A 19,248-nucleotide genomic window follows, 5' to 3' on the forward strand; every position below is an offset into this window, starting at 1 on the left:
GTTTCACATTGTTGTGGAAGAATTTTAGTCTGTTCTTCTTGAGAAGTTCATTGTGTTTGGTGGAGATTCGGTTAAACACACCTCTCATAAGGTAACTCCACAGCATTTCAGTCAGGTTATGCTCTGGGCTTTCACTCGGCCATGGCAACAACTTGACTCTTTGGGACATTACCTTCACATTTGACTCTAGGAGGAGATCATGGTTGGTTCAGTGAATGCAAGGTGCTCAGGTCCTGTAGCTGCAAAGTCCAAATTATCACCTCTTCACCACCGTGCTTGACAGTTGGCATGAAGTGTTTATGGTAGACAGTTGCAGCTGTGTTGAGTTTTCATGCATTAAGGCCAAATATATCCATTTTGGTCTCATCTATATAAAGAACATTGTGGAAACCTAAGCTATGCTGCCATGTTCGTCTCAGAGAGAAACACATCTGAATCCTACAGACCAGCAAACTGGCACAATGTCTTCCTTTAAAGAGGTACTACTTTCCATGAGCAACTGCATCAAAGCATCAATTGCATCTGGATTTAAAATAAAGAAAATAACTATGGGATGCAAATGACACAGGGTCTATGGTCTGTCTGGGGACGCCACAAACCTCCAGACTTCAGATTCTGTGGTGATGGTACTCTATTCTCACTGTCTACAACAAAGAGTCCTGACTTATCATAGGAATCGAGATATTAAGTCCTATTAGATTCTTTTGAGTATTGCAGTCACAGTATTTTATTTCACACACTTTAGCTGCAAGGGCTTGGATTGTTTTGTGTTTTCTTCAGTGTGTGATTTTTATTACTTTAAAAAGGGGTTTCAGTGGGATCACAGGAAGGAATGCATTGACTGCAGTGTGCCGAGACAGAAGGCGATCCACGCTGAGGAATACCAGTACAGTGAAAACACTGGGAGAGAGAAATGAAAGCGAGAGGACTGTATGCGTGGCTCTTCTGTTGCAGTGTGGCTTGGGTTGCAGGCTGTGCCAAGCTCTCTATCCATCTCTCTATGCCCACAGTCTTACTCCATCTGCCAGTAGTTCCCAAAGAACTTGCCACACACATACACACACTACACACACACACAAAATCCTCTGTACTGCCGTGCACACAAGTTCCTACAAGTTTTAGAACTCACACAAACACACACACAGAAGAAATAAGAGCTGAAGGGCAGGGTGGAGTCCAGTCTGCTTTCTCAGCAAATCCTTTATTTTTGCACCTCAGCAGCAGCACAGGCATCATAAGTTACCTTCAAGATATGGCATTTCATTCCCTACTGTGAAAAAAAAGAAAGTAACCCTATGGGTCCTTGCATGCTATGTGTATTTTAGTAGATCCCTGCATGGTCAAACTGTGTGGGTTTCTTGTGGCATGAGTGAGAGTGTTGTAATGAGTGAGCAGCTGTCTGAGACTGAGTGGATGTGACTATAAACAGAAGAGCTGAAGAGGAAGGTTTATGACCTGTGGGCGCTGTGAAAACTCTGGAAAGAGCAGAAAAAATTGCTCCTCGCCTCTCCAGCGAGGTCACAGATATATAACGTAGTAGAAGACCTACTGTGGTTCTTCCCCTCATTCCTTGGATTTGTCCTTCTCCTCTCCCCCCCTTCGACCCCTTTCTTCCAGTTGGCTCAGGGTGAGGAATGCTACCCAGTGGTGGCTGGGCAGTGGGCCATGAGGAGACAGGCAATCACACAAGCAGGGTAAGAAAACGATGCGAAAAAGAAAAGGGCCCCAAACCAGAGCTGAGCTGGGAAAAGACTGAAAGTCACTGTAACAGTCGTACTTCTTCTTATCCGCTGTTGTTTCTGTGAGCTGATTAAGAAATGTAGTCCTAACTAAAATATCAGCGGCAACTGTCTACCATTCTTCACAGAGTCATCCCACAACTGCGCTTGGCTCCAGCTTTAAAACGGTGGAGAGCGGCTCTTTGACCTCTTTACGGACCTCTTTTTAACTTGGGGCGATCGTGGCTCAAGAGTTGGGAGTTCGCCTTGTAATCGGAAGGTTGCCGGTTTGAGCCCTGGCTTGGACAGTCTTGGTTGTTGTGTCCTTGGACAAGACACTTGACCCGTTGCCTACTGGTGGTGGTCAGAGGGCCTGGTGGCGCCAGTGTCCGGCAGCCTCGTCTCTGTCAGTGCGCCCCAGGGTGGCTGTGGCTACAATGTAGCTTGCCATCACCAGTGTGTGAATGGGTGGATGACTGGATGTGTAAAGCGCTTTGGGGTCCTTAGGGGACTAGTAAAGCGCTATACAAATACAGGCCATTTACCATTTGTTCAGTACAGCAGTGCAACACTGGTAACAGTCACCTTCACCTACAGAAAGTCCTCCTGGCTCACAAATGCCCTTTTACTCAATGCTTGCAAGTACTAGCTTGACCTTTTAATGCAACAGCTGCTGTGCTCAGTGTTATAGCATCATGCATTATCCCTAGTGGCAACAAATTACATTTAAAGGCATATGTGAAGAATTCAAGTGGCAGCCACCAGAGCTTAAAAATGAAGTCATAAGAGAAAATCGGCAGTTCCACTTGAAGCAGGCTCTGAATCCTCACACACTCCCATGATGACTCTACAGTACAAAAATACATGTTTACTGCCTTACACCAAAACTGCTTTGCTTGTGCGATCTTGTTTCTGTCTCCTTCCTAATATTTAAGGTTGTTGAAAGGAACAAGTAAGGGCTGCTAGCTTAATTGGTCAGCTGACCAGTTTTACCTTGCAGCTACTGTCAACCTCCAGCAAATGGTCCGAGAATGCACATTTTCCCCTAGTGCCACTGGGTCGCTGTTCAGTCTCTAGGCCCTCTAGATTTTATTTTTTGCAGTAAGTGAAATATAAATATTTTTCATATAAGGTCTACAGTCTGTGGATGTACCTTGCTAATCAGGCTAGTTAGCATTAGCTGTTAACTTAGAGGTCTACGCTTCCTGCTTGTCCAAAGAAAAACAACAAGTCAAAATGCCAGAACAGCAGACTTCAGAAAGATAGCGTATAAATCAATGGGTCATGCTGTGGTGGTTACATAAACCCTTTAAAAACAGTCTCTGGGAGAATTCCTGACTTTAGCACTAATCAGCTGTGGTATCAAATTAGACCGACAACTGTCATCATCATGTCAACGCAGCTATTTGTACTAATTTTGAAGCAACAGGCTTTTCCACTTGTTAGCTTGAAAACATCACATACTGTTATTTTTCACATTTAAATCCAAGCAATAACCATCACCCCCAATGTGACAAAATACAGCTCTCGCTCTTACTCACATGAAAGCAGTAAAACCCCTTTCTTCCTCATCACATTGAAATAGAAACCTCAATCAACAGCTATTTTCACACTTGCAACCTGACCACTTGCATTTACACGTTGTCATTTAAATGCCACCAGGGCAAACATACTGAGAAATAATTACAGTGAGTTGCAGACAGACGCCGGCACCCGGTGCAGTCCAGCTTAGATAACCACTTAGCAATCTGTCCAAACACTCCTGGAGCATGTTTTTGGTTAGCATGACTGGGATTTTGTTCATGCTTTAGATCAGAGGCACACCTGATGTGTTTGTGTGTGAGTGAAGGCAGCGCACACAGGTTCAGTCTTCTAGGTCAATCATCCATATGCAAAGACCACAGAGGTCACACACTGACATTTCTCACAGCACAAAGACATATGAGCCTTTGTTCTGATCTCCTATCGGGGCCTTGTACATCACTGACCAGTGGATTAACTGAGTAAACATTTAGTACAGTTTATATAAGCGTCTGTGTTGTCACACCTTTAGATTCACAGGCTTTGACAAAAGAATCCACACTCAACTGCATGTACACACACACACATGCACACATGCACAGAAAACTGCGTTACTCTGGCACGTATTTGTGGTCTGTAAATAGCCGCCCTTCTCCTGTATCTTCCCCTTCCTTTGAGTCTTTTGAGAGTCTATGTGAAGCCACACATCATCCAGCTTCAGGGCTCGGCTCTCCCCGATAACCTGAAAGGTGACATTGCTGTGGTCACAGCCTGACATTTGGACATGGCAGTCGGAAAAACCCATCTGTGTGTATGTCTGTGACTGAGCAGAATAAAGGAAGATGTGTGGAAAGTTTAAAACAATGTATTATCAGCACTATTTCCCTGGTTTGAAGAGGAGACAAGAGTACTGGGAGGCTCGGTGTATGGTAAACACAGAGGTGGCAAAGGCAAAGAAAAAGTTTTGTAGTGAGTTTTCTGTGAGGACATTAGAAGGGGATAAAGACTTGAATCATTGCCTAGACCCAAAGAATGAGCTGGGAAGGATGTGCAGCAGGTTGGAGGATGGAAACATAGTAACAACTAAAGGGAGTCTGTTGAAAAAGTGGAAGGAGTACTCTGGGTAGCTCATGAATGGAGACAATGAAAGCAAGAAGAGGACATGTAGAGGAAAGTTAGTGAACCAGGAAGTGCAGAGGACTAGTGAGGAGGAAGTGAGGGCAGTTATGAAGTGAATGAAGAGTGGAAAGGTTGTTGGTCAACTTAATATACCTGTGGAGGTATGGTAAAGCTAACTGGCCATAACATAGAACAATACAATTACTGGAACAAGTTGTAGGTTAAGAAATGATGATCAGTGAGCAGCAGCGTGGCTCCATGCTGAGAAAAGGCATGACAGATGTGAGATTGAGAGTATTGATGGAGAAGTATTGAAAATGTAAGGAGAAGTTTCACTGTCTTTGTGGATCTAGAAAAAACAGATAATAGGTTGCCAAAAGAGGAACTGTGGAGGCTGGCAGAGAAGTATTTGAGGGTTGTGTAGGACACGTACGAGGACAGGGAGGCAGAGATGGAGGGTGGGACTATATCAGGGATCGGCTCTGAGTCACTTCTTGTTTACAGTGGTGATGGACAAGCTGTCAGACAAGGTCAGGACTATAATGTTTTCAGATGACATTGTGATTAGTAGTGAGAGTAAGGAGCAGGTGGAAGAGTCTGAAGGGTTGGCGGTATGGTGGAGGGAAGAGGGATGAAACTCAGCAAAAGCAAGATTGAACACATGTGCGTGAAGGAGAGGAGCAGCCAGGCAGGAGGAAAAGTGGAAAACCACAGAGAAGATTCATGGATGTAGTGAAGGAGGGGATGTAGGGTGAGCTGAAGATAGATGATCCACTATAGGCTCCACGGTGACAACCTCTAAAAGGATCGGCCAAAAGAAAATGAACAGTAAAGACTCCTCTTTCATGTGGAGTAATGTATGAGTCCATCATGTTTAGACCTTCGTCCATAATGTAGTCATGTCAGACACACTCTTTCTGTGATCACGGGAGTCTCACCCACCTGCTGTTCAAATCTTTTGTTTGCATGAGACAGCCAACCAGAAGAGGAGGGTGGCCTTAAAGATCAGCCTGTTTCAAACAGTAAATGAGCTGAGGCTCCGCAACAATAAAGTCTACAATAAGTTACGGTTCTATCTGTTGTTATTTTGTATTTTTGGTTGTCTTCTTTTTTTAAAGATTGATGTAACTTCTGTTTTTTCTGGTTCAGAAACAGGAAGATAACATTTTGAACCCTGCCTTCGTGGCACCGTTCAGTTAATTGTTTCTCCAGCTGGCTAAACAGAATTACTACAAAGATGTGACGCTCCAACATGCAGTGTTCAAAGGTCAGCAACCAAGCTATGAATGAAGATTAGGCTTGACCATAGAGACATAAAAAATAGCTTTTAGTTACATAGCCACGTCTAAAAAGAATATAAGAGACCCTCCCATATCAAAGGAGAAGTATACCAGTATGTATGGTTCATATTCGTTGTTATCTTGAAATTCCTGAATAGAAAGACATTTTCTGTCATCTCTTAAGAGGTAGCTGTTTGGTTGAGGTTTAGTTTGGTTCAGAATGCAGGTGAAATTTGAAATTACTTAAAGACTCAAAGATTGTTACATCTTCAGAAAATATTCTGTCCCTGCTTAAAAACTGGACATGGAACATGACAGTCTTTGTGAGGGCAACTTTGAGTTTGTGTATGCATGCGTACGTCTTAGTGTGGTTTCCTGTTTTAGACTGTACTGACATAAAGCGTGGTCTCACAATAGCCCATTGTCCCGTCTCCCCTCCACGCTTCCTGTCAGCGCAGAATTCACGGAAATAAGGACACAGTGCAAACAAACAGCAGCGGCTACAGATCTCCACCCACTCTAGGGTCCTCCAGGAGGAACCCGTCCTCGACTCAGGGGGTGGGTGGTAGCGTTCCTGCCAGGAAGCTAATCAGCGTCGCATCCCACTTTGACGAATGCAAGAGAGCCACATTTACAGTGTGCATATGTGCGCGCTTGGATACGTGTGAATGTTGACTGATGAGGAATGGAGCAGGAGGTGGTGAAGGGTGGAGGGTGGAGTAGAGAAAGAAGAGTTGGGGTATGAAAAACGAAACCAGGAATTGTGGGGATTTCCAACAGAGGCCTCTATGGTTTGTAGTATATCAAACAGTGTGATTACACTTAGAGCGAGCTGGTTTTCTTTGGTGGGAAAGTAGACTTTGCACATTTTTGGGGGTTTGGGTGCATTGTGAAGACATGACTGCTCTCTTTTTCAAAAAGTAAATGTCAGTTTTTTATTAGACATCTGAGAAAATCATTATGTTGCGGCTCAGTTTCACAGTCATGGATTATGGGTAAATTCTTTGGTCATCTTCACTGTCTTTTCCTTGAAGTCTGGGACTAGGATTCATCTGTGAGGCTGAGTTTCCCAAAAAGTGCAAGTAAAATGATAATAATACCACTCTGATAAAAAGCGAATAGCTTAAATAAGAAGCTCACAGTCTGCTAGCTTAACTACCTTGGCTCTGGCTGCATTCAACATATCGGCCTGCCAGCTCACTTCATGCTCAGCAATTTAAATTTTATATCTGATTTCATACACACAAAAGCCGCAGTGTTAAAATTACAAATTTAAATGTGCCTTACTATTTCTTGGCCACTGTGTTTAGGTGGTTGTATAGATTAAACAAGAATGCTGATGTTAATGTTAGTCAGCTCCAGGATAGTGAGGTCAGCCGTAGCTGATTTTGTTAAACGGTGCGGTCGGTCTTACCTTCATTTAAACACAACCAAGGCAAAATATATAATCACTGATTACAAGAAAATGTATTCAAATGAGGACAAAAGAAGAAAAAGATTTTCACACGACATTAGCCGAGAAATAGTGGGATTGCTAAAGAAACTTTCTATGGTATATATCTACGGTTAGAGAGACATATTATAAGGTTAGAGATAAAGTATAGAAAATGGGGAGAATATCTAGACCTCATAATATCATATCACACCAACAGGGCACTTCACTCTCAGACTGGAGGCTTAATTGTGGTACCTAGGATATTTAAAAGTAGAATCGGAGGATCTCTTCTGTAGAACCAGCTCCCTGTTTGGATTCAGGAGACCGACTCTCTCTACTTTCAAGATTAGTCTAAAAACTCTATTTTTGATAAAGCTAGGGCTGGATCAGGTAATCTTGAACCCTCCCTTAGTTACAGTGCAATGGGCTTGGCTGGAGCAGTCTAGGCCTGAATCACTGTTTGGGTGTCATTCACATCTTTTCACTCTGTGTTTATGCACCACTCTGCATTTAGTCATTACTTATTATTAAACTCAGGCTCTCTTTCACAGTTTCGCCCTGTCTTCCGTCCAAATCCAACCAGATATGGCACACGGCTGCGTCTCCCTGAGCCTGATCACGCTGGAGGTTTCTTCCTGTTAAATGGGAGTTTTTCCTTCCCACTTTTGCCAAGTGCTTGCTCATAAGGGTTTATCTGATTGTTGGAGTTTTTTCTCTATTATTGTCAGAAGAATGTTTTGATGTAATGCTACAAAATAAAATACATTTTCCGTAAATACTCAAAGCAGGAGCTTGGATCTCATCTGCTCGTATATTTGTGGGTATCTATGCATTAATGTGTATATAATGTACATGAGGATATATGTATATAATACTGTAATTTCTTCTATTTGCTTTTGTTTTATTATGGCTGAATTCTAATTTAAGTTAAAAAAAATTAATAGTGATGAAGCTTGTCTGACTGCTGCCAAGGAAGATTGCTGATGACTTGTTGGGCTGTTGAAAGGAGCTGTCTTCTGTTCTGATGTCCTGTATTTGGCTTAAAAAAATACTAAAAATTCTTAACACAGAAAATGAAATCTACACAGACAGAGTAGATCATGACCATTAAGGGACAGACAGTCGATGGTATTCAGCCTTATAAATATGGAACATTTATTGATTCAAATCTGACCTTTGCAGCAAACTGTCTATCATGGATATGTGTCTGTAAAGAACAGATACTCACTAACTCAGTCTATTTGTTAAATGGTCTAATAGACTGATTGTTGAGCCACAGCTGAACCCATCATCCCTGTACGCCAGACAGTCACACTGGCTGGCTGCTTTGATTTTACTTGACAGCTCGGTTCTAGTCCCAAAGTGCACAACAACAAGGCTTAAAAATAGCTTTGTTCCAGCAGTCATTAGTCAAAAGAGTCCGATTGTTATTTATCTCTTCATTATGATGCATTGTGTTTATCTGTTGTCTGTGTTTGTTTAGAACTTTATTGATCTTATTCTGTTCCACAGGGCAGCAGCTCAGTTCACTCACAGTCTGAAAAAAGCCATTTAGAGCAGTCTGAATGCCCCCCGGCTCACAGGGTTACTTTTAAACATCCTGACCTCATTATATAAAACACTGTGAGCATCAACCATTGTAACAGCACATATATGACAGAAAAGCATAACAGCTGATAGGTATTTATAAGTCTTTTGTGAGCTGATGTTTTCTTGCATAATCTGAAAAGGTGTTAAGTGCCAGACTGGCCCCACACACACATGTATACAAAACATAGACTCACAACCACATGAGCGCACAGGGAAAAACACACCCGTGCTGCCAAATCCACAGACACGCCAGCGAGTATAGAGATCCAATCAGGAAACAGTCTTGATGAAAACAAGACATTTGGGATTGTTTCCACTAAAATAGCAAGAAGGTCCCTGAACACATCATTCAGACAGAGTCATGGAGAGAGAGAGAAAGAGAGAAAGGGAGAGAGAGAGAGCACCTGTGTCCACTGCAGACTCCCCAGACAGACGTTTGGTTCCAGACTCCTGAAAAACACAGTAGCTGCTGTTATTCTAAGAGTCAAATTAGCGGACTGGACGCTAAAAGTTGGAGAGCCCTAATTTAAACCAGTCTGGCTGCTGTGGAGTAGAGAAAGGATTTACTAACTAGTGCTCAATGCCGACTGCAAAGTGCACCAGTGCAATAAAAAGAGTTATTGCTTAGACTGAGAATTTAAAGCGAATTAAGTTCGGCTTTGATTGAAAGTGAGAGTTCGAATCATAGCGAGCAGTGTCTTCTGGCAACAGGCCACTCAAAAATCAGGGTTAAGCTTTACTTTCCTTCTACGTTAGCAGTGTCCAGATGCTTTTTTGAGGTCTACCTTTATGGGTCAAGCAGCGGCAAAGTAATAAGATGACCCAAAACAAAGCCATTCCTGTAAGCACACTCATAATAAAAGCAGTACATATTTCTGTAATGTTGCGGCACATTTTGGGAGGGAGACCTTTTTTACTTTCCAAACCATTACTTATAATTTCAGAGGGCTGTTGTTCATTACCTGAAAATGTCTCTGGTCTCAAATGCAAATATGTTACAGTTCATGGCTGGCTTGAAAATGACTTTGGAAATTGGTCAGGTTTCTTGGGCTTTTGCTGCTGGAAATGGTTTCAGCGTTTCTGGCAGGCTTTTGCACTGTGTGAAAGTTGCTTCCTGGAAAGTCTTCCCAACTTTTTAGTCTGTGAATTATTCATCCTGCTTCAATTCACTCCACTCACACCTTCCTCCTTAAGCCCCCCGTATTCCCTCTTCTGAATGCTTTTTTTTTTTTTTTGCAACTTGACATCATTTCCACACATTGATGCCCTTTTCTTACTTTACTGTATGCTTTTTAAATGTCATTATGCCATAGGGTGTTTTGAATCTACAGTCTGCGTAGCCCCACTCCACTTAGATGCAGTTCTTGTACAAAACATGCATTTTACAATCATGGCAGATTTATCACCGAAATCTATATTTAGTTCGGATAGACCAAGAAAAAGATTGACAGGTCATTTCACACCTGTGTGCTTGAAGCAACTAAGCTGAGTTTATCAGTTCATGTTAGCTTGCTAATCAAACTAACAGTACATCACGAGCTGACTGGAGCTAAGGTTTTGAGAGCAACAAGTCAGCATCCTAACACCTGTTAATTCAAATGCATGACTAACATTAAATTCGTATTGCTGTATGAGCTGGAAGCGTAGTTTGGGGGGTTTACACTTTTGACTGCTAAGCGAACTCGTGGACAAGCAAGATGGACAGCTTAGGCTTTCAGGATGAAGATGACACTCAACCTTAATTTCCCCTAATTTTCCATAATATCCACTCTTTTTTTGGACTCCAGAAAAAAAATCCCTGGTCAGCCAAGATCTCTTTTGCTTTCGTTTCCTATCGTTACATTATATCACATTACAAGTTCTATGCAGATGCGGTGCAACATTATGTAAAGCACTGGATACCATGATGTGAGATTCCAATAAATACAGCAGAGCTAGCATTAAGCGAGAAAGAATTGCACTTAATTGCATGAATCATAGAGTTGGTTAACTAATGCAACAATGCTGTAAAGCTTCACTCATCTTATAGTACTGGGTTGGGCATCCTTTTTGCCTTCAGAACTGCCTCTTTGTGGAAAAGATTTAAAGTGTGCCAGGAAAATATCCTCCACATTATCACATCACTGCCAGCCTGAACTGTTGATATACGGCATGATGGATCCATGCTGTCATGTTGTTTTTGCCAAATTCTGACACTGCCATCAGATGTTGCAACAAACACAGAGATTCATTGCAAAAGGCAGTGTTCAATCTTCTGTTGTCCGAGTTTTTTACTGAGCACGTATGAATTTACAGCCTTAGTTTCCTGTTCTGAGCTGGCAGGAGCAGCATCCAGTGTGGTCTTCTGCTGCTGTAGTCCATCTGCTTCAATGTGTTGAACATGTTGTACGTTCAGAAATCCTCTTCTGTGTAGCTTGGCTGTGATTAGTGGTTATTTGAGCTACCGTCACCTTCCTATCAGCTCAAGCCAGTCTAGAGATTCTCCTCTGACCTCTGGCATCATTGAGGCATTCATTTTTTCTCTTTTTCTGAACATTTTCTGTAAACCCTAAAGATAGCTGTGTAGATCAACAGTGTCTGAAATACTCAGACCAGTCCATCTGGCACCAGCAACATCTCTCATTTAAAATTTCTTAAATCATCTTTCTTCCCTATTCTAATGCTCAGTTTGATCTTTAGCAGGTCAGTTTGACCATGTCTACATGCTTGAACTGCTACATGTGATTGGCTCAGTAGATAATTATAAGAACGAGCATTTGAACACTTTACATTCATCTGAAACACATTTTGATACCTGTGTAACTAAAGAAGAAAATCTTACTTACTCTGATAAGTCAAGTTTGGGAAGAGGTGCATTAAAGTGTTATTAGTGCATTAACAGTGTATCATAAAAGGAAGCCTGCAATATATACAGTATAATATATACTGTAGTGATATTTTTCAGAATGGTTATTTAATCCAAACCCACGACAAACTATTTTTCTGTGATTGCTGATTCTTTCACCAGATGCATCAAATGCCATCATTTGCACACTCCAACTGACAAAGATCGCAGTCGAATATTTTCTTTTCCAGTCAGCACATGGAAGGACTCACTGAAGAAACAAGCCACAGGTAAATTAATTGAAGCCAGACAAGCGACTCTGACACTCTCTGACACCAAGTAAATCGTAGTAGGCAGTTAACAAGCGCGTCATGTGCTGATGTTTGCCGTCACACACCTACTTATGAGGCAGGAGGGTGGTTTGGTTGTGCATTTTCGAGTAAGACACAGACATAAATATATTTTTTCACCCTCACTGCTGCCACTGGTGCTCGCAGGGGAAATATTTAGCTATAAAAACAATGAGAGGTTCACTCTGGTTCACGAGGGGAAAGGCTGCCGTCCCTCCCTCTGTCTTCTGGACTGCTTGTGCGGCGATACCCAACTTTCCCCGATCTTGCTCTCTTCTGTTTCCTCTTTGGATGGTTATAATTACCCCGTCGTCATGCTGAGGAAAAAGCAAAACAGTGATCTGTATCTACATCAAGGACTGGTGGCCATAGTTTAAATACAGGGCCCTTCATGCTGTACATATTTGTGTGTGTGTCATGTACAAAAAGAGGATCTCAGCATGTGAGTGCAGCAGGTTACATAATGTGTACTTGTATGTATTTTCACAGAATAAAGTGTGTGTTTGTCACATTCTGGAATCCCCTAAATCCCCAAAAGACCTAAACTCACACGTTTGCATGCATTCATTGGGGAAATGTACACTTCAGGTCATTACCCCAAAAAAGCTTTTCCAAACAAGGCAGCGATAAGCAAGTGCCAAATTGGGAATGTTTGGCCACAGAGTCACTGAAGTGTGTGTTTGCGTGTGACTCTCAAAGGAATCGACACAAGCTGCCCAGAGCCGTGATAAGTCGTGTTCTCATGTCAGTTTCTCGCCCCATGTGTTAATCAGAGGAGACATCACATAAATCACCATTTGATAAACCAGAAGGTTTAAAGACTGTACTGCCAGACTGAGCAGGACAGGAGGAGCGGGAGGTTAAAAATAAAAGCGGTAAGGCATCAAAACTCTTAAATCCAGGGATCGCGAGTTTTGAGAGGCGTACAAGCCGTGAGAGAGTTGGAAGGGGGGGGGGGGGGGGGGGGCAGTGCAGCTTAGACCAAGAAAAATGAAAACCAGAGGGAGAGATTGTGAAAAAGCACTAAATTTGTAATCTTGCCTCCTTTCGGGGACATGGTCCTGAACGGCATCCAAAAACTTGTGAGCTTTTTTGAGCAAATAGCTGAGATGCCTCAGAACAGGGGTTGTTTATCTTGGGATGGGGTGAAGGAAGGAGACAGAAGAGAGATGTAAGGGAAGCCTAGAAGAGAGGGAGGGTGGCAAAAACATAGGGATGAACAGGAGGATCTGAGACTGTGTAAGAAAAAAAGATTAAAAATTGATGCAGAAGAGAGATGAGATGCTTGGGAAAGTGGTCTTTACAAAATAATAATAATAATACTCGGGCAAATCTACAGGAATAATATTTGGTATCTCGACCTCCAGCAACAATGAAGAGAGCAGTCTTTAAATCTAGACAACCAGCAAGCCCAAACAAAAATTTATTGGAAAAACAAATCTAGAAAACAGCCTCCACATGAGTCTGCAGATGAACAAAATACAATTTTTACTTGTAACATCTCAACAAGCTTTGCAAACTGAAGTGCTGACTTAATGCTGATAGTGTATCAACCGAGATAACTGCAGTTAAAAGTCCAAATCTATTAATGCTTTCTAACATGATTTCATCAGGCCAGTGCAGGGTGATAGCAGCAAGATACTGATTAATTACATTACGATACACAAAGGACATGGCTGTGGTGTTTAAACTGTGCTCAGTTTGTTATGAGGGACCCAAAATATGCCAAGAAAATATCTCCATCACCACCTGCAGCATGAACTGTTCATACAAGGCAGGATGGATGTTGTGAGCCTGTGTGAACTGTAGCCCCAGTTTTCACAGACAGTGTGGTCTTCTGCTCCTGGGCTGTAGTCCATCTGGTGTAGCCCATTCATTGTTGTGAGGGAAAACCCTAATAGATCAGCAGTGTCGGGGTGCTAAAAACCAGTTTGCACAGGTGTATTATGAATGGAAAAAGCTTCGTTTAGAATATGAACTTTTTACTTAATAAAAAGAACAAGTTTTAGGATCAAAATATATGTAAATGGTTGACTGGTTCTTGTGTAGCCCTTATCTAGTCTACCTCAAGTGTTTAATAGAACATGCCTCGTTCAGCCATTCACACAAGCACCTGTTTTCCTGCAATCAACTACTTGATGTAAATGTAACATTCATACACATTTACACTCTGAATCCATCGGAGAGCAACTTGGAGTTTAGTATCTTGCGTTGGCATACAGAATGGAGTGGCCCAGGCTCAAACCACAGACTTCTGATTAGGTAGGTGATCTGCACTACCTCCTGAGCTAAAGCCTCCCCTATGTAAACATATAAGAACATAAATCATACTAGTGAACAACTAGTTACAACTTATAATGAAAACTTAAAATATTTTAATGCAGGTCTGAGTGTCTCAAACTATAAAAATGTATTGCAAATTAAAATTAATTACATTTTGTCCATCCATCCATCCTCATCCGCTTTATCCGGGGCCGGGTCACAGGGGCAGCAGCCTAAGCAGAGATGCCCAGACCTCCCTCTCCCCAGCCACCTCCGCCAGCTTATCCGGGGGAATACCAAGGCGTTCCCAGGCCAGCCGAGAGATATAATCTCTCCAGCGTGTCCTGGGTCTGCCCCGGGGCCTCCTCCCAGTGGGACATGCCCGGAAAACCTCACCCAGGAGGCGCCTAGGAGGCATCTTTGTCAGATGCCCGAACCACCTCAGCTGGCTCCTTTCGATGTGGAGGAGCAGCGGCTCTACTCTGAGCCCCTCCCGGATGGCTGAAATTCTCACCCTATCTCTAAGGGAGAGGCCAGCCACCTTTTGGAGGAAGCTCATTTCCGCTGCTTGTATCCGCGATCTCGTTTGGTCACTACCCACAGCTCGTGGCCATAGGTGAGGGTAGGGACGTAGATCGACCGGTAAATTGAGAGCTTCGCTTTTACACTCAGCTCCCTCTTCACCACGACGGACCGGTGCAGCGTCCGCATCGCTGCAGCCGCAGCACCAATCCGTCTGTTGATCTCCGGCTCCCTTCTCCCATCACTCGCGAACAAGACCCCGAGATACTTGAACTCCTCCACTTGGGGCAGGAACTCATCCACGACCTGGAGTGGGCACTCCACCCTTTTCCGGCTGAGAACCATGGCCTCAGATTTGGAGGTGCTGATCCTCATTCCTGCTGCTTCACACTCGGCTGCAAACCACTCCAGTGCGAGCTGGAGGCCATCACCCGATGAAGCCAACAGAACCACATCATCCGCGAAAAGCAGAGATGAGATTCTGAGGCCACCGAAGTGAAAGCCCTCCGCCACTTGGCTGCGCCTAGAAATCCTGTCCATAAAAATTATGAACAGAACCGGTGACAAAGGGCAGCCCTGGCGGAGCCCATCACCCACCGGGAACGAGTCCGACTTATTGCTGACAATGCGGACCAAGCTCTTGCAACAGTTGTATAGGGATCGAATGGCCCGTAGCAATGGGCCAGACACCCCATACTCCCACAGCACCTCCCACAGGACACCCCGAGCGACACGGTCGAATGCCTTCTCCAAGTCCACAAATCACATGTAGACTGGTTGGGCAAACTCCCATGCACCCTCAAGTATCTTTGAGAGGATAAAGAGCTGGTCCAGTGTTCCGCGACCAGGACGAAAACCGCATTGTTCCTCCTGTATCCGAGGTTCGACTAGCGGACAAATTCTCCTTTCCAGCACCCTGGCATAGACTTTCCCAGGGAGGCTGAGGAGTGTGATCCCCCTGTAGTTGGAATCTCGCCTCCGGAAATTGGCGGGTCATTCCCCTCATTCCCAGACTCTGCTTCCTCCTCGGAAGACGTGTCAGTGGGATTAAGGAGGTCCTCGAAGTATTCCTTCCACCGCCGGACAATTTTCTCAGTCAAAGTCAGCAGCGCTCCGCCAGCACTATACACAGTGCAGGTAGAGCACCGCTTTCCCCTCCTGAGACGCCTGACGGTTTGCCAGAATCTCTTCGAGTCTTTTTCCATGGCCTCTCCGAACTCCTCCTACACCCGAGTCTTTGCCTCATCCACTGCCCTCTCCGGGAATTGCTACCTTATCGTGGTAGAGGGGTTTATGTGTACCAGGGATCCCAGGGGCTATGTTGTCTGGGGGCATTTGCCCCCTGGTCAACACGCCCTGGTAGGGTCTCCCATGGCAAATTGGTCCTGGGTGAGGGACCAGACAAAGAGCGATTCAGAAGACCCTTATGAGAAAAACATCGAGGGAACAGTTTACCCAGCCCGGGATAGGGTTACTGGGGCCCCGCCCTGGAGCCAGGCCCGGGAAATGGGTGCCTGAGGGCGAGTGTCTGGTGGCCGGGCCTTAGTCCATGGGGCCCGGCCGGGCACAGCCCGAAAAGGGGACATGGGCCCATCCTCCCGCAGGCCCATCACCCGCAGGAGGCACCATAGGGGTCGGGTGCATTGTGTGCCGGGCGGCGGCCAGGAGCGAAGGCCCTGGCGGACTGATCCCCGGCTGCCAAGACTGGCAATTGGGACAATTACATTTTGTGTAAAACAACACTTTGAAACAAAACACATCATAAACAACAAACAACGCAGTACAGTCTGGTTTGTTAATAAACTAAAGACCAAAGAAGAAAATCAAAACTACTGAACCCTAAACTCAATATATATTTAATTTAAAGTACAAATACTTTGTTTTTAATTAAAGAAAACATACATTCTCCCCTTCAGCATGAAGTGGTGGTGCGGTCCAATTATCCCTCTTTGTATTTAACAGCTTCAAACCCTGGCCACCAGCTTCTGTCTGACAATGCCCAGGGATCATGGCAGGTGAGAAGTAAAAGAAACAAAGGTTAGTCAAAAATCCAACAAAGTAATGAACTGGTATGAATACATAAGTAAACTAAATGTGTGCGCTTACAAATAGAACAAATGTATCCAAACCAATCAGTAAACTTATTGGAAACTACATGTGTTATTGTGTTCAAATGAAGAAATGAAAATACATAGGAGTTACCGACTTTTGGAGTGTGGCCATGGGTTTGGCCATCACACAGCCAATGACCAAAAGAGGAAGTATTTGGCACTTCCAATGCATTTTAAACTGTAACTGAAAGTAAATGTCACCAAACAAATTCATTCTGTATTTTCCATGTTCAGACACACTTAATTCTATTTACACCACTGGGACAACAAATCACAGACATCCATGTTCACAGTAATAACAAAAGAAAAGTGTAACATTTCTCAGTAGCATCAATTCATTGTTAAGGCTATTTTTCATTGGGTCTGCTGAATGGAGAAACTTAATATTATTCAGTGATCTGTCAGTGTTTTAAGTGATGGTTTGCATTCCTACGTGCTAACTAAATATAATAAACTGTCATTTTTCCAAAATTTGTCACATTTGTAAAATGCGATTCTCCGTAAGAAACGCCAGTTTGACCACATAAACCAAAAGCATTCAAGTGAATATTTGCGAATGAACCTGATGCCTGTTCGCTCATCTGAGCAAATCTCTGTTGAGGCTGGCGTGAAGGCAGCAGCAGCATAAACAACACTTCATGCCTGGGAAGTGTTGGCAAAGGCAGCAGGTGACAACACAGACCAAACACAGCCATGCAGTCACTCATTCTCACACACACACACACAAATCCTTGAATACCCCCGGGTACTGTTTAGACAGATTAGAGGTGTGTATTAAACAGTGTCTGTGCTTAAAGAGCTCAGCCCTTTGTCACCAAACACACTGTAAATCAGCTAATGTACTAATCATAGACCAATCAGCAACAAGTAACCAAATTTCATCCATTTGGTTTTCTCTGCTCATCTCGAAGCTCCTGAAACGGACCAAGACTGCAAATGTGAGACGGTATTCAGATCAGAATGGCCGACAGATGAACAACGTCTGTCATATTGACATGTTCAACTATGTGCTAATGAACAACAGCAACTCATCAAGCCCTTGAAATCTGGTAAAAAACAAAACAAAAACAAAAACCCCAACGTGGATATTTGAGAGCAGATTTGCAGCATTAAGCAACTTTATATTCAACAGAATGTGTAAGGCCAACTTAAGCCTTTGGGAATGTGAGGACAGTGTTTTCTGAAACTTTGAATGATGGCAGTTTTCCAAGTTGCGATACTTCCTCGTGTGTGTGTAAGTGTGTGTGTGCCCCTGTGTGTGAATAGTACCTGGGGTTTGGAAATGTTTAAGCTCACTCGCGAGTGGAATGTGGCTGTGGTGTCGTCAGCTGAAGTGCCAGAGCTGGCAGAGCTGCAGGCCACCCCTGAGCTTTAACGACAGACGGGCCTTTTACTGGCCTTTGAGGACGGGATGGGGACTCTGTTCCTGTTGATAAGGCCCTGTTTCCTGTTGGACAGGTCAGCCTGGGACCATTGTCATGTGCGCTTAATGGGACTGGACTCCCAAAGGCTGTTGCCTAAGCCCTGCACTTGGGGCGTAGTTAATTTAATTGGAGTTTAAAGCTGAACATGCTGAGACATTTATGGAGAACTCGACTCACCTCAGAGTGCATTAGAGTAAAACCAACTTATCCCTATGATGGGAATGCTATGCTGTAGAGTTAAGAGACTTAAACGTAAAAAACATTTGTGTCATAAATAGCAGGCACTTATCCTACGACCAACAAACCTCCACTCCCCTTTTCTGACTGTTGAGTAATCACAGAAATGAGAATGACGGGTGTCATGTCTCAGGATTTCAGTTCAAACTGTTTTCTGGAAACACCGCTGAAATACAAAACTACCCTTAGTGCGATTAAATGTCTCACGTGTAAGAAATTTAACTGAAGGCGAGTTAAAGGAATAAAACTATCTCTAGACCCCTATAGCGAGGCAATCTAGGGGCTCTATGATGCTGTGGAGAAACTTAGCATAAATTTGGTTCACTTATCCCCTTACAGAAAAGGATCACTGCAAATCAGTACTAGCTTTTGTTACTGATCACCTGAAAATGGCATGAATCATATCCTGCGATCTTCACACTCAGCAGTTCTGATTCCAGTTGGAAGCCTAGGACAGAATTTGGACCAATACGTTAGGCATCATCCTTCGCAACCAACAAAAAAATCACTAAATACGGAAATATTTTTGAGAGAAAATGTCCTGGCACCACCTTAGTGAGACATTTTATGTTGCTTTTTTCCTTTCTATTTGTCACTCGTCTGTGCTTTTGTCAGTGTGCAGCTGTATCAACAGAACATTTATAGCCCTGTATGACTTTATTCAAAATTTTATATAACCCCACAGTTATGTTGCCAATAGTTAAAGGAGAACACCAGTCTAACGCCGGTTGATTGCATGCACTTTTTTCCCCACTTTATTAGATATAAATGTCAACTGATCTATAACACAAACATCTAACCAGCCAATCACATGGCAGCAACTCATTTAGGCATGTGATCATGGCTGAGACGACC

The sequence above is a fragment of the Rhamphochromis sp. 'chilingali' genome, assembly GCF_963969265.1.
Source record: "Rhamphochromis sp. 'chilingali' genome assembly, chromosome: 22".
Lineage (NCBI taxonomy): Eukaryota > Metazoa > Chordata > Actinopteri > Cichliformes > Cichlidae > Rhamphochromis > Rhamphochromis sp. 'chilingali'.